The sequence below is a fragment of the Halichoerus grypus genome, chromosome 5 (genome assembly GCF_964656455.1).
Source record: "Halichoerus grypus chromosome 5, mHalGry1.hap1.1, whole genome shotgun sequence".
Classification (NCBI taxonomy): Eukaryota; Metazoa; Chordata; class Mammalia; order Carnivora; family Phocidae; genus Halichoerus; species Halichoerus grypus.
The window spans coordinates 119,386,584-119,402,670 of NC_135716.1; the positions used below are offsets into that span (position 1 = coordinate 119,386,584).

The following is a 16,087-nucleotide window of genomic DNA, read 5'->3' on the forward strand; positions in this document are numbered from 1 at the left end:
GAGTCAAATCTCAGCATCCAGTAATCCTGTGTAAACAGGCCCACTGAGTCTTCAACTTTCACCAGGAATCTGCCTCCCTAAAGAGAAAGGGCTCATATAACATTCTTACACGCCAGCCAAGCACAGCTCCATGTCACTCAGAGACAGCCCTGTGTGCACTGCATCATTTACGTCCATCTTGCACAGATATAGCAATAGTTTTTTTCACTGCACAAATATCACCACAGCTCCAACCAAATTAATGTTGCAAATGACACTCTCTGGCTATGAAGACTAGATCTTACAGACTGCAGGAGGTACCCATGGAAAATGAGGAGAAATTAGTTTATTTTACTTACTGCAAAGATTGAAACATAGGGTTTTTTGTTTTTTGTTTTTTTTTTTATCACATAAGTGTGTGTGCTAGGATTCCTGGCTACAAGAACATTAAATTCCTTTGTAATTATGCTTTTTGTGTAATCATGCTGGGCATAGCTCAAAATATTTGGATTCATACATGATGTACAAAGGGGAGTTTCTACACAAAGAAATACTCTAATTATATACGATGCCTGTCTCAGCTAGGTGGCATGAAAGGCAGTGGGAAGAAGCTATTGCTTGCTTTCCCAGGATTTATTGTACCCATTGGCCTATTTCATCATGAAACTTCTTTGTGCCCAGGCCATCAGGGTGAAGAAAAAAATACATATTTCAAAGTGTGTGCCAGCTGGTTGAAAGGGCATCCTCTCCCAGATAAATCTTAGATCAAAACCATCAGGCAATCTCTTGTCAGTGCTGGGCTCATAGAATTGTGCTTTGTAGACGGGCAGAAGGGTGTCTGTTCCTCCAAAATGACCTTTGGCCCAATCACCAGGCCTGTAAGGACAGACTGTGACTGCCAAATTCCCATCTAGCACTTGGCTTTGTCATTTCGTCCTCCTCCTGTGGACTTTTTCTCCAGATTCAGCAAGGTACTTTAGAGTAAGAAGCCCCTGAAAGGATTTGGTGACACCTTTTTGCTACTCCTATATCTTTCCTCAGCCACACTCTGAAATGCTCTTTTGATGTAAGAACTGAGTCCGTGCCTGTTCCCATTTCTGTTTTTTGTCTGGTACTTCAATCAGGTAACAAATATTTACTAAATTCCTATTACATATACCAGGTATCAACTACTAAGAGGACGATGATGATTTTTATTTGCATTTTCTTGATGATGAGTGATGTTAAGTATCTCTCTCTCTCTTTTTAAAGATTTTATTTATTTATTTGAGATAGCAAGAGTGAGCGAGAGAGCAAAGTGGGGGGGGGAGGGGCAGAAGGAGAGGGAGAAGCAGACTCCTCACTGAAACAGGGAACTCGACTTGGGACTTGATCCCAGGACCCTGAGATCTTGACCTGAGCTTAAGGCAGATGCTTAACCAACTGAGCCACCCAGGCACCCCGAGTATCTCTTCGTGTCTGTTGGCCATCTGTATGTCTCCTTTGGAAAAAATTCTTATTCAGGTCCTCTGCCTGTTTTTTAATTATTTGATTTTTTGGTGTTGAGTTGTAGGAGTTCTTTATATATTTTGGATTTTAACCCCTTATTGGACATTAGGGTTCATATTTAATATTGTAAATTCTATGGGTTTGGACAAAGGTATAATGACATGTATCAATCATTATAATATCACACAGATTATTTTTGCTACCTTAAAAATATTCCATGTTCTGCCTGTTCATCTCTCTCCACATTGACCCCTGATAATTATTCATCTTTTATTGTCTCCATAGTTTTGCCTTTTCAGGAATGTCATATTGTTGGAATCATAGAGTATGCAGTTTTTTCAGATTAGCTTCTTTCACTTAGTAATAATGTACATTTAAGTTTCCTCCATGTCTTTTCATGGCTTGGTAGCTCATTTCTTTTTAGCTTGAATACTATTCCATTGTCTGAATATACTATAGTTTATTTATCCATTTACCTACTGAGAGACATCTTGGTTCCTTCTAAGTTTTGGCAATTATGAATAGAGCTGCTGTAAATACTCATGTCTAGGTTTTTGTGTTGACATAAGTTTTCAACTCCTTTGCTTAAGTACCAAGGAGCATGACTGCTGGATTGTATGGTAAGAGTATGTTTAGTTATATAAGAATCCATCAATCACTCATGCGATTAGATTGAGCCCACCTGGAAAATCCAGAATAATCTCTCCGTCTCAAAGTCTGTAAATTTGATCACATCTGTAGAATCCCTTTTGCCATTCACAGGTTTCCAGGCATAGAGCCTGGACGTAATGGAGGCTATTATTTGCCTACCACAATGATGTTTATTTCCCTGTCTCAGTTTCTTTATCTGTGCAATGCAACTAACAGCTCTCATTTGTGTTGTTGGGAAGATCCACTCACTGATTTGCAGTAAGTATCCACTGACAAGGTATATATACTCTGTATACTTGAAAGTAATATACAAATACCAGATATGAATAAAATTGTTAATAAATAACACATTTGCCTGACTTTCTTATTTGACCTTGGGTCCTTCAGCAGAGGAGGACCCAACTCTAAATAAATGTTTGTTGGGTTACAGCATGAATACTTATTACTATTATTATCTTTTATCAGGGCAGATCCCATTTTTGTGAGACTTTAAGGTTACACAATTTGTAGCACCCTCTTTAAGAAACAATATAAAGTTATAAATGCACAGTTAGGTACAGGTCCTTCAAAGGGGCCTGTGCAAATGAGGAGTCCTGATTTCTGAAATTTAAACATCATTATCTTTCCCCCAAATCCATCTCTGCCTCTTACCTTTTCTGTTTTGTTTGTTTGTTTTCCTTTTTACTTTCTTGTTCCATGGTGCCTCCTTGACTTGCTCCTAGACTTCATTCCTGGGTTTTCTGTTTGTTTGTTGGTGTTGCCTATCCCAGCTTACAACCCCATTTCACTGATTTCCAACTGTGTCTGGCTCATTGTGACAATAACAATGTAAGAAACAAATGTACAATTAATGTACTTGACATATATTTATTGAATGCCCTCAACATGCCAGGAATTGGACTCAGAGCTGTGGGCACTATGATGACACCATATGTCATATTTCACAAATTGCCTGGTTCTAACTGAGCAAAGTAAAAGAGGGTCCCAGGCAGGGGCTTTACCTAAAGTAACCTGAGGAAAACTAGCTGGAACAGAATTAGCACCACTATAAGAAGATATGTCTCAAAACCCAACTGGCAGAAGAATAAGCAAAAAGGGAAAGAGTCGTATATTTAAAAGCCTGGCGAATATATTTAAAGGCAAGAGAGGTCTTGTACATGTAAGGAGAGGGCACAGAAGCCCACGTCAGAATTCAAGTTCTGAGGCCCCTACAACACAAGGTGAATCTAGGCCACATGGCATGTGGGTGTGGTGCCTAAAAAGAACTTCATAGGGCAACATGCCAATTCTGAAGTTGCTCTTTATCAATTCACCTTGAAATCTTAATTTGGCATCAAAATCTCTTTCCAGAGGTTTTTTTCATCAATCTTTTTTTTTTCTCATGTCAAGACAAACTTAGGTTATTAATCTCTCATAGACATTGTGATGTTTGACATATATTGTATTACTGGAATAAATGGAATTATTAATAGAAATTCCAGGGAACTTGAAGGCTCTTGGGAAACATTTAAAATCAAGGAGACAGGATTATTTTATTTTCTGGAAAGCCTTTTAATAAAGTCACAGGGAGCACACACCATATAAGCTTAGCTGTCTCCAATACCACACATTTTGTGTGTAGTATATGTTGGCACACAATATACATTTGCTTGTTAAATAATTATGTGGGGTATTACATACTTGAGGCATTTTCACATATTTTATATATTTTTTTCCTATAAAAACTCTGAAAGTTAGGAAGGTGGCATTTCTTATTTTGCTTAGAGTTTGTTCTTGCCATCATTGATTTATTCTCTAAACTCCTGATACTATCTATTTTGTTCCAAAAGCTGTGCTATGATCTGAGGATGCTAAGACAAATAGATCATAATCTCTGCCTTTTAGAAGTTTCTAGCCTAGATGGGGAAAAGACCATCAAATAGAAGAATGTTACATGTCTGGTGAAACAGACCATAGAGAAGGACAGGCTGCCTGCCAGGGGAAAGCTTCCCAAAGGCTGACATTTTGGAGTTATGCCCTACAACGTGAGTGGGAATTTCTAGGCAGATAGAACTAATGGGAAGATATAATTATTTAATCAAAGTGAGTGGGAAATGGGGTTGGGGAGCAACCAAGTGTAAGGGCATATAGATAGGGGTTTTCAAATAATATAGGTGTTTGGAAGAATAGGAGAGGGTGGCTATTATTAGGTGATAAAGTTATAAAGCTTAAGGCCTTGCAGTAATGACAGATCTTTCAACACTGGGTTTAAATCTTTTCTCTTCTGCCACTAGACTGCTTCCTAACTAGCTTGTTTGGTATCACACCTCTAAGCCTCAGTGTCTGCCATATTGTGGGCATTCAAGTACTACTGTGGAAGAATAAATAACTGAGGGGATAAATACCACACTGCTTCTGAACTTACCTGAAGTGTCTTTTTTACATTTGAGTACTGTGGACAGACCCATTCTATTTCTCTGTCTTATTATTTCTTATTATGCCCTCTCTTTCCCACTCTCTTTCAAGCTCTCCCTTACACACACACACACACACACACACACACACACACACACACACAGAGAGTTAACCAACAGTGTCCATTCTCATTGATAAATTCTTTATACTTCTCAAGTATAAGCGCCTTCTGGAACTTGGAAGCTTGTTAGTCAACAGTGTCATAGTCAGCTCTGGATATGTGGATGGAGGAACAAGTTGAAAAGAAAATCCTAAAGTACAACTTTGAACAAGTTCAAAATACCCATTAAAAATTGACTGGATTTCAATAATAATCTCTTCTCTGATTGTTCTCAACTAAGGTAGAAGTGCTAAGGAAGAAACATAGTATCTCCTCTTAGGTTTTCTCTCTTCAGAGCTATTTTTTCACCTGACCAAGACAAGAAAAGGAAGAGATATCTACAGATAGAGGTCACAATAGTCCTGTTGACTACATTGACTTTGATTAAAAGGTGGACATTTTCTACATGTTAAAGAAAAAAGTGAAATAATACTTCCTTTGAAATTTTTCTGGTTGTGACTCATTTAATATGATACTTAATTGTTCAGGTGGTTTTCAGTAAGTCACTTTAGTTACCATGAGAAACAACCAATGTTTCCAATCTATATACCCTTTGCATAGCTCCAAACAGCATTTGAGCATATTTTTTTTGAATGCAGATTTAATTTTTTTCATTTATTTATTTATTTTTAATTTTATTATGTTATGTTAATCACCATACATTACATCATTAGTTTCTGATGTAGTGTTCCATGAGCCATTGTTTGCGTATAACACCCAGTGCTCCATGCAGTACATGCCCTCCTTAATACCCATCACCGGGCTAACCAATCCCCCTCCCCCCCTCCCCTCTAGAACCCTCAGTTTGTTTCTCAGAGTCCATAGTCTCTCATGGTTTGTCTCCCCCTCCAATTTCCCCCCCTTCATTTTACCCTTCCTACTATCTTCTTTTTTTTTTTTAACATATAATGTATTATTTGTTTCAGAGGTACAGGTCTGTGATTCAACAATCTTACACAATTCACAGTGCTCACCAGATTTGAACAAGTTTTACCCTTCTTTTCTCCTTTTGCTCTACTTTATTCATTCTACTTTTTGATCTGACTTCTCCGCATAGTGTCCCTTTCTTTAGATCTTGTTCAGCCTTCCTGCAGTCATACTTTATTGTCTTATATTCTATTCCCTCACAGTTTTCTCTCTGTGGAGTGATGGAATTTAATCTGTAAACCAAACCATGTTATAGAGTAATAGCATATGAACATGTTAGCTATCCATCTGAAAACCAGAGTCAGGGCTATCACAGTGGGAATTTTATGTACTACTTGGCCAGAGAAGAGTACATTTTCTGGGTATCAGAGACAGTATTCTTTTTTCCAGCTAATGCCTACATGAAAAGAGGAGAAGTTGACTATGGCCTCAAGTTTTAGGGACAGACAGAGATGCATAGGCTGCTTTCAGATTGCAGAGCCTGAAATTAAATGTTCACTTTTGCATCCAGATGAGTGCAAATTTCTTTTCCTTACTCTGAAAGACACATTAGATCTTAGAAAATACCTGTGACCCTGAGACATTGCCATATTTCTAATGACATTTTAGCTTATATAGACCATCTGAAAAGACACCTTTGCAATGATCTTTCCAGCTGCTTCAGCTTCAGAAAAAAAATAGATGAATCACTTTACTAACAAGGGTATTTTCTTAACAGCATGGATTGAGTGGATGGGGTGGAGGGAGGTGGGAATGAAAAAAGAAACTTGATTGCTTCTGTTTGAAATAACTATCTGATTAAAACAACAGCAACAATAACAACACCAACAAAGAGGAAAATATACTCTACCACCAAAAAAACCCCACGACAATTTTCACTTTGGATGGACCATTTCCTTTGAAATGAAAAGTAAAAATGAAGCAGTTACACCATGGGTGTCCCTAGCACAAGATGTATCCAACCTATAACTTCTGATTACTCAGAAATTCACAGAAAGTAAATCCAGATAGGATTAAGAAAGCCCCCAGGGACTAACAAGTGAGGGAATATTTGTTTGTACCAAATAGTTGACTGAGTAATGAATAACTATTAGCTTAAATTGCAATAAACACAGTTATTTAACTGAGATCTAACAGTTTACATTTTTCTTTTTTTCTCCCAGGCAGCCTCTGAACAGCATCTTCAGAATACCTAACAAAGAGGATGACTGCGATCCCTATGTATGAATAGTGGCATTGTTTTTCAGTGATTTTTCTGATCCTTCCTTTTGTTCTCTAAGATGATGCTTGTTAGGGTATGAGAACAGACCCTCATGAAAACATTTTCCTTGTTTGGACAAGAGCAAAGGTTTGCTTTATCTAGACATATTCATCTTTTACAAGAAAGTGACATTTTTAGAAATAGAAGTCCAAGTTCTAACTCAAAATCAGGCTTTCCAATCACTGGTTATCTTCACCCTCCCCTCCACCCATATCTTTCGGCAGTAAATGTATTGATATTAAAGGTTAACAACTTATATCAATTGATACATTTAAATATTTACTTGTTTGTTTGTTTATGTAGGATATCCCATTAGAGGATAAAATTGTAGCCAAAAAAAAACCACCTTGAAATTTTAGGAAGCAATTCTCCTTTAAAAGGTGGTGGGGAATGGACAAGGTCTTCTGGAATCATTGAAATTTTTTATATACACAAGAGAGGAGCCAGGCAAGGACGCTTATTTTGCAGAGAAAATGGAGTATAAAAGGGATATTTGTACACAAGGATTTAGGATATTAGCTTTATGTGGAGTAAGGAGGCAGAGCTTGTAGCCCCAATGTGATGATGGGCTTATAATTACATTTTTGTGTTTCTAGGTATGTCGAGGATAATAGTTTGCTATATTAATCTAGAATCTGTTTCTCTCTGAATCACTCCTCTTTCCTTCCATCCAATTTAGGGAAAGAGTGTGAAAAGGCAGAAAGTAGAAATAGCTTACTAATCTGTTGGGTTTTTTGTTCATCTGTTTGTTTTTCAAAAGCCCCAGAGAGGAGAGAAAATTGGCAGGTAGGACAAGATATCTTGGTTGGAAGCTGTAGCTAGAGCTGGACTCGGCCCCTTAAGACTGGAGAGATGTGTCTTAGCCTGGAGAGAGAAAGAAGATAACATGTATTAGCCCTGTGTGGGAGGGACCAAGGCCTCAGCCATCAATACAATGTAAGGATTAGCAGTGTTAAAATCTCGGAGAGGAAATAGCTGCACGTGGTATCTGAGTGGACAGGATCTATGCATAAGCTCAGAGAAGAGTTCCATGTCCCAAGTGTCCCTTCAAGCACAAGAGAGCCAGCAGGCCCGAAGGCATTATGTAGATTGGGACTGAAGGAGTCTGAGTGGCTATCTGTGTGGACAACTGTTTGAAGATCAGAGAGGTCCCACTCCGGAATTCCAGGGCGCTCTCAGAGCCCCACAAGGAGACAGAAAATTATTAGGACTGAGTTTACGTTTCCTACTACCTCTGTAGGAAACGTGGGTCCATAAAAACTGACTTTTATAAAGTACAGAATTGTGTATTTCTTGCTCAGTTGTATTTGTGGGATGAGCTTCACACACGTTAATAGGGTTAAAAAGGACAAGCACTCTAACATTGAAATGATGATATAGGCGGTGGGCTTGAAAAGGGGAAAAAGGAAAGGAAAAAGATCATTATCTATTTTGGGTGGCAGGTAGGTACCTGGGGCCAGGGTACACCCTGAACTGTGCAGGAGACCAAAAAGATTGAGTACTAATTGCTTCAGTCCGTAAATACAGGAAGGCCAAGTGTAGGCCTGAGGGCACAAGATCAGTGCACTTCCTTGAAAGTCAGCTGGGTAACACTTAGACCAGTGAGGCAATCACAGCAGGAGACCAGTATTGACTGGTGGACTGTGTAGGGCCACTTTCCATTGTCCACCCTGCTGTAGCAGGATACAAAGGAAGTGGTTGTTTGAGAAACTGTGCCTCTGTAGGCTTGGGTGTGTAAGTCTGTAATATCCTCTTTTTAGTGCATGTAAACCACCACGATTATGAACAATCCAGGGGAGTGAGGAACACTAAGATACAGAAACCACTTGCTTATAAGGCAAGTAATACCTGAGCTATCGATGGGAATATAGACATGCTTATATCTGCACTCAAATTTTGTGGAGCAATTCATATAGAAGTAATCCATACAAAATGGTTGTCTTTAGATAAATCTGTTCCACATTGCAATGCTAATTCTCTGAGTGTCAGAGGATTTATTTGGGTTAATTGGTATTTAATTATTTCATGTAGCAGATACAAATTTAGTCCATGTCAAGGTTGTTTGCTTTGTTGAGCCAAGTGAGAAGACTGGGTTAAGAGTATGAGTTGGAGTCTAGGCTCCAACTTTTAGGAATCAGATAATGTTGGGTATGATCTGTCTGACTGTAAAATAAGAAAAAGTCTAAGCAGAGGGAAACCTGGGAATAAAGTGGAAACAGTATTTCATAGCTACTTTTTTTTTAAAAAAGCCTTTATGTTTTTAGAGCAGTTTTAAGTTCACAAGAAAATTGAGAGGAACGTACAGAGATTTCCCATATACCCTTTGCCTTTGTATAAAGGCACAGCCTTCCCCATTGTCAACATCACTTATCAAATGGTACATTTATTACCAAGGATAAACCTATATTGACACATCATAATCACCAAAAGTCCATAGCTTACATTAGAGTTCACTTTTGGTGGTGTATATTCTATGCTTTTAGACAAATGTATAATGACATGTATCCACCATTATAATATCATAGAGAGTATTTGCCCTAAAAAATTCTCTGTGCTCTGCCTATTCACCCCCCTTTCCCACTCCCATAATCCCTGGGTTTTTTGGTTTTTTTTTACTGTGTCCATAGTTTTGCCTTTTCCAGCATGTCAAATAGTTGAAATCACACAGTATTTAGACATTCCAGACTGGCTTCTTTCACATAGTAATATGTATTTAAGGTTCACATGTCTTTTCACGGCTTGATGGCTCACTTGTTTTTAGCGCTCAATAATACTCCGTTGTCTCAATGGACCACAGTTTATTGATGTATTTACCTACTAAAGGACATTTTGGTTGCTTCCAAGTTTTGACAATTATGAATAAAGTTACTATAAACATTTGTATGCAAGTTTTTGTGTCGACGTAAATTTTCAACTCCTTTGGCCAAATAAAGAGTGTGATTGCTGTATCATATGTGAGTATGTTTAGTTTTATAAAAAAATGCCAAAATGCCTTCCAAAATGGCTGTACCATTTTTCATACAGACCAGCAATATATGAGAGTTCCTGTTGTTCCACATCCTTGTTACCATTTGGTGTTAGTGGTCTAGATTTTGGCCATTCTAATAGGTATGTGGTAGAATCTCACTTGTTTTAATTCGCATTTCCCTGATGACCTATGAAGTAGATCATCTTTCATTTGCTTATTTGACATTTCTGTATACTCTTTTGATGAGATCCCACTTGGTTGTGGTAGATAATTCTTTTTATACTTTTTTGGATTAGATTTGCTAATATTTTATTGAGTACTTTTGCCTCTATATTCATGAGAGATATTGGCCTATAGTTTTGTTTTCTTGTAATGCCTTTGTCTTATTTTGGTATTAGGGTACTGCTGGCCTCAGAATGAGTTAAGAAGTATTTCCTCTGCTTCAACCCTCTAAAAGAGATTGTAGAGAACTGAAATTGTTTCTTCTGTAAATGTTTGGTAGAATTCATCTGTGAACCTATTTGGGTCTGGTGCTTTCTGTTTTGGAAGGTTATTAATTTCTGATTCAATTTCTTTATATAGGTTCATTCAAATCATCTATTTCTTCTTATGGGAGTCTTGGTAAATTGTGTCTTTCAAGGAATTGGTCCATTTCATCTAAGTTATCAAATATGTGGGCATAGATTTGTTCGTAGTATTCCTTTACTATCCTTTCAATGTCTATGGAATTTATAGTGATGCCCATGCTTTCATTTTTGATACTAGTAATTTGTGTCCTCTCTTTTTCTTAGTTAGCTTGGCTAGACACTGATGTTATTGATCTTTTCAAAGAACTAAGGTTTGGTTTTATTGATATTCTCTATTTCCTGTTTTTCAATTTTATTTATTTCTGCTCTAATTATTATTTCTTTTTGTCTGCTTACTTTGGATTTAATTTGCTCTTTCTCTAGTGGTAACTTAGATTATATATTGATCTTAGATCTTTTTTCTTTTCTAATATATACATTCAATACTATAAATTTCTCTGTAAGTACCACTTTCACTGCATCTCACAAATTTTGATAAGTTACATTTTCATTTACTTCAAAATTATTTTTAAATTTCTCCTGAGATTTTTTTCTTTGACCCATGTATTATATTTAGAAGTATGTTGTTTTACTTCTAGGCATTTTAGGATTTTCCAGTTATCTTTCTGTTATCAATTTCTGGTTTAATTCCATTGTGGAATTAAACATTGTATAATTTCTGTTCTTTTAAATTTAAGATGTATTTATGGCCCCAAATGTGGTCTATTTTGGTGAATGTTTCATGCGAACTTGAGAAAAATGTGTACTCTGTTTTTAGATGTAGTAATTCACAGATGTCAATTATATCCAGTTGATCAATGCTGTTGTTGAGTTCAACTATATTCTTACTGACTTTCTGCCTACTGGATCTGTCCATTTCTGAGAGAGGGGTATTGAAGTACCCAACTATGATAATGGGTTCATCTATTCTTCCTTGCAGTTCTATCAGTTTTTGCCTCATGTAGTTTGATGCTGTGTTATTAAGGTCTCCTATGTTAAGAATAGTTATTTTCTTAGAAAAGTGATCCCTTGTCATTACGTAATGCCCTTCATTATCCCTGATAATTTTCCTTACTTTGAAATCTGCTCTGTTTGAAATTAATATTGCTACTCCTGCTTTCTTTTGATTAGTGTTAGCATGGTATATTTTTCTCCATCCATTTACTATTAATTAATATGTGTTTTTATATTTAAAGTGGATTTCTTGTAGACATCATGGAGTTGGGTCTTATTTTTTGACCTGTCCTGACAATCTCTTTTAATTGGTGCATTAGATCACTGATGTTCAAAATAACTATTGATATAGTTGGATTAATATCTACCATATTTGTTACTGCTTTCTATTTGTTGCCCTTATTCTTTGTTCCTATTTTTGTCTTCCACTCTTTTTCTGCTGTTTGTGGTTTTAATTGAGCATTCTATGATTCTCTTTTCTCTCCTTTCTTAGCATATTAGTTATACCTCATTTGAGAAAGCAAATACTGCCAAGTTTACAATGAAATGGGCTGGAGAAGACATTATACTAGAGAAAATAAATTAAAAGTAATATTTTGGTAACATGAAACCTGAATTTGTGTACTAATAGAGAATTTGCAGAGACTGTAGGACTTGGTAATTAATTGGATATGAAGTTCAGAGTGGGAGGGTATGCAGTCACTGAGGCCAACATTTTTGGTCTTGACAAATAGATGATGAAGCATTCAACAAAGATAGGAACAATGGTACAAGAAAGAGCTGACTTTATGGTATGTGTTGAAGATTCAGATGGCGACATCTAATTGTGCAATTTAACAAACACTTGTTGAACTTATTTTGAACCAGGCAATGGCTAGGTCCTAGATCTGAGAAGTCACAGCCTCTGCCCTTACACAGCTAAACTATGTAGTGGAAAGATCATAAATGTGATACAGATTGAGAAGACTAATTATACGTGGGTGCTAGATAAAACCGTAGGAACTGATTTCTTTATCTAGTAGAAAGAGTACTCTGCTATTTCTTTAAGATAATGTCTCTAACTTGGTGGAATTTCTTTTCATAGGCAAATAGTGCTTTGGATTCAGAAAGAATGGATTGCAATTTTGTGACTGAAAGCTTCGTGATGATATAGATTTTTTCCACACTGATATTTTTAAAATGGGGAAGAAAAGCGGTGAATAATCAAAATAATTATAATTTCCCTGTTTAGGACGATGTAGAATAGTAAAACTCACAGGGCACTGTGACTTGCTATGTATTAATGGATTCTTCCCTGCTAATGTTAGTAAAACTTCAATGGCAGAGAAAAAAAAAAGAAATATATTTCTTCTCTTGATGTTATTTGCCTTAGTTTGTAAATAGCAATATTTGTTTGGCTTCCTGGAGAAAAAACAATGGGTGAATTGTGTTTTGAAACTCAAGGGAAAACACTAAAAATATGTTCCATGCATCGCCTAATTTTTGTGTGTGTGGGGGGCAATATTTTAATACAATTTAGATATCAGTAATCCTCTTTCTTTTTTTCTTTAAAGGAAGGCAACATAGGGTTCTGCCATGATAACGTACCAAACTTTCCTCAGCTTTCTGTAAAATTCTTTTTTTTTTTTTTTTTTTAAAGATTTTATTTATTTATTTGAGAGAGAGAGAATGAGAGACAGAGAGCATGAGAGGGAGGAGGGTCAGAGGGAGAAGCAGACTCCCTGCCGAGCAGGGAGCCCGATGCGGGACTCGATCCCGGGACTCCAGGATCATGACCTGAGCCGAAGGCAATTGCTTAACCAACTGAGCCACCCAGGCGCCCAGCTTTCTGTAAAATTCTTGCGAGCCTTTATTTGTATAATAGAGATAATATTGTTTTTGAATCACTTAATCATCTTTTTGAATGCCTGAGCTTTTTGTGTCCTGGTTTATAATAATTCAAGAGATATGGGACACTGCCAATGTGAATTCCATAATCTTATAGCTTTTACCATCATGGTGATTTTTTTTTTTAATTATTGGGTTATAATTTATCTTAAATTGTTCATTCCTAGTATTGCATATACTTATAAATTTCACTTAAAACCAAACGATCTCAGTATATTTACACAGCTGTGACAATTTAATGTATATCACTTCTCCTTGATTTACAATTTTTGTTATTTCTGCAGTCAATCAATTAATAAGTATTTATAGAGCTTCTATTTAGAGTAACATATCTTTAGGCTTAAAGTTCAGGCCCGCTGGGGGGTTATTCACATGGGAATGAAAACTCTGATTTACCCATACTTTCAATAAATCCTCCAGCAGGTTTCTGGTTCCTTGCCTTTGGTGAGCAGGCACAGCTGAAATGAAGTCCCCAAACAGTTTACGCTGGCAAAGGAACTCTTTTCGAAGAACCCAATGGGGCCTTAAACTTGGCAGCTGGGAATCTTGTAGGACTTGAGACCCTGGGAGCTTTATTCCTTCTCTGTGTTGCTCCTTCCTCTGTGAGGATAAAAATCTCAACCTCACCCACATTAAAGAGATTTGTATCTTTTAGGTGTGGTGGTGCCTTTCTGAGAATCACATCCACTTTATCTGTGTGGCAACAACACACAACCCACTTTTTGCCAAAACTCTATGTAAAAGCACTGATATGTGGTGCTGTGGAAGGCACTGAGCCAAGGAATTCTCAAAAACCAGGAGCATAACAGGATTGCAGGGCTTCTCAAACTTTTGGTATCAAGACTCCTTTGCAATTAAAAAAAATCATTGAAGATCTCAAAGACCTTTTCTCTTCTTTTTTTTTTTTCTGCATGTGGATCATAGCTATCTATACTTAACTACATTGGAAGAAAAGCTGGGAACTTTTTGAAATTTTATTCATTAATATATTTAAAATAACAATAATAAGGTCCTTACAAGTTAAGTGTAACGCCCTAGAAGCCAAAGGAAGTGTATCAATAAGGAATGTGCATCATAAGATTTAGCATCCTAGAGGCTGTCTATGACCTTAATAGTAACAGTTTAGGTGAAATAATGGGAGTTAAGGTCTGACTACAGCAGTACTATAAGAGAAACTGGATAAATTGAGTATAGACTACCCTTTCCAGTGTTTTGTTTGTTGTTCAAAGTGTTCAGCACTTTGAGTTGCTTCACCATTCTCAGTGAAGGAGGAAGAAAGATGAGCTAAGAATGATGACAGACAAACAGGTATTAGAGGTTTAAAAAAAAAAGTAGGTGTAGAAGAGTCACCTAAGAGAGTAGTAGACTGGGAATGAACTAGAACAGGTGTTCTAAAGGTGGTTCCTCAGACCAGCAACAACAGCACCAGCAACACCTGGGAACTTGTTAAAAATACAAATTCTCAGGGCTTACTTTAGGTCTATTGAATGAAGAACTCTGAGGGTGACCCAGCAAATCCTTCAGGGGTTCTGATGCGCACTGAAGTTTGCAAGTGACTGGATGGATAGTTACTGTATGCATTTTGGGTCACCCCAACTTTGAATGTTGAACATATGCAAAGTGAGACCAGTCAGTAAATGTATTGTAGGTTTTTCTCCAGCCGAAGTCATATATTTTTTATGGGATAAGCGAATAGTTGGATTTACAGGTTGTGGTCATTGGTTTATAAAAGATTAAATGAATGGGTCTGTAAAAAATTACAGTAATAAATATTGTTATGGGCTGAGTTGTATTCTCCCCTGACATTTGTGTGTCAAAGGTCCTAACTCCCAGTACCTCAGAATGTGACTGTATCTGGACACAGGGCCTTTACAGAGGTAATTAAGGTTAAATGAGGTCACTGGAGTGGGCCCTAATACAATATGACTGGTATCCTTAGACAGAGAGGAGATTAGGACACAGAGAAGCATGAAAGAAAGAGCATGTGAAAACAGAGATTATATGGCCATTGATAAGCCAAGGAGAGAGGCCTCAGAAGAAACCAACCCTGCCAACACCTTGATCTTGGACTTCCAGCCTCCAGAACTTTGAGACAATAAACTTTTGTTATTTAAACTACCCAGTGTGTGGTACCTTGTTACGACTGTCCTAATAAATGAATACAAAGATACCAGAAAAATTTTTATTTTCTAAACACATAAGATACAAAGGGCTGACTTCCCTTAGTAGATCAGTACCTTGGCCAACTGACTTACTCTAAGTGTCTTTATTCCTTTCCATAAATGGGAGTTATAGTAGCATCCACCTCTTAGATATAGTGTGGAGATTAAATGAGATAATTCATGTAAAGCCTTAGCTCAGGCCCTAACCCATGAAGTCCTTGGAAATGTTAGCATGGACAAAATGGCATCACCTCAAAAGAGCATGTGTGCTTGGCCAGGGCAGCTCTCCCTCGTGAATCCACAGTTGGAACTCAAACTGCAGAGTCTCCAGGGGAATCAGGCTCTGTGGCTGTCGATCGGAGGTGTGTGTTCTTGAACCTTGTGGCACTGCCCTTTTATTCTTCTCCGGGATTGATTTCTGAAGCAGCCCTAAAGGCCACAAAGCAGGGCTGGGACTCCTGGATTGATTTTCTATGTTGACACAGCAGGCCAGACCCTGTCTGGTTTATAAACTGATTCTATATTATTTCCAGGTCTCTTATGAAACAGAGCCAGGAAAATCATTTTTGCAAGACTGTTGGATTTTCTCTTGTGTAGTTTTGTTTGGGGGGCTGTGGAGGCAGGGGAGGGGCACAGAGAGGTGACTGAGAGCAATTCCTTTTCTCCTCCCAATTTTGTATTTAGCCATTT

The 16,087-nt window shown here is 37.3% G+C and overlaps 1 long non-coding RNA gene across 1 annotated transcript; it reads left to right on the plus strand.

The window, feature by feature from the left end:
- The first annotated feature begins 976 nt into the window (after positions 1 to 976).
- LOC118534194 (uncharacterized) lies at positions 977 to 7,116 on the plus strand. Its single transcript, XR_004916536.2, has 2 exons — positions 977 to 1,103; positions 6,763 to 7,116. It is a non-coding gene; the product is annotated as an uncharacterized LOC118534194 (long non-coding RNA).
- The last annotated feature ends 8,971 nt before the right edge of the window (positions 7,117 to 16,087 follow it).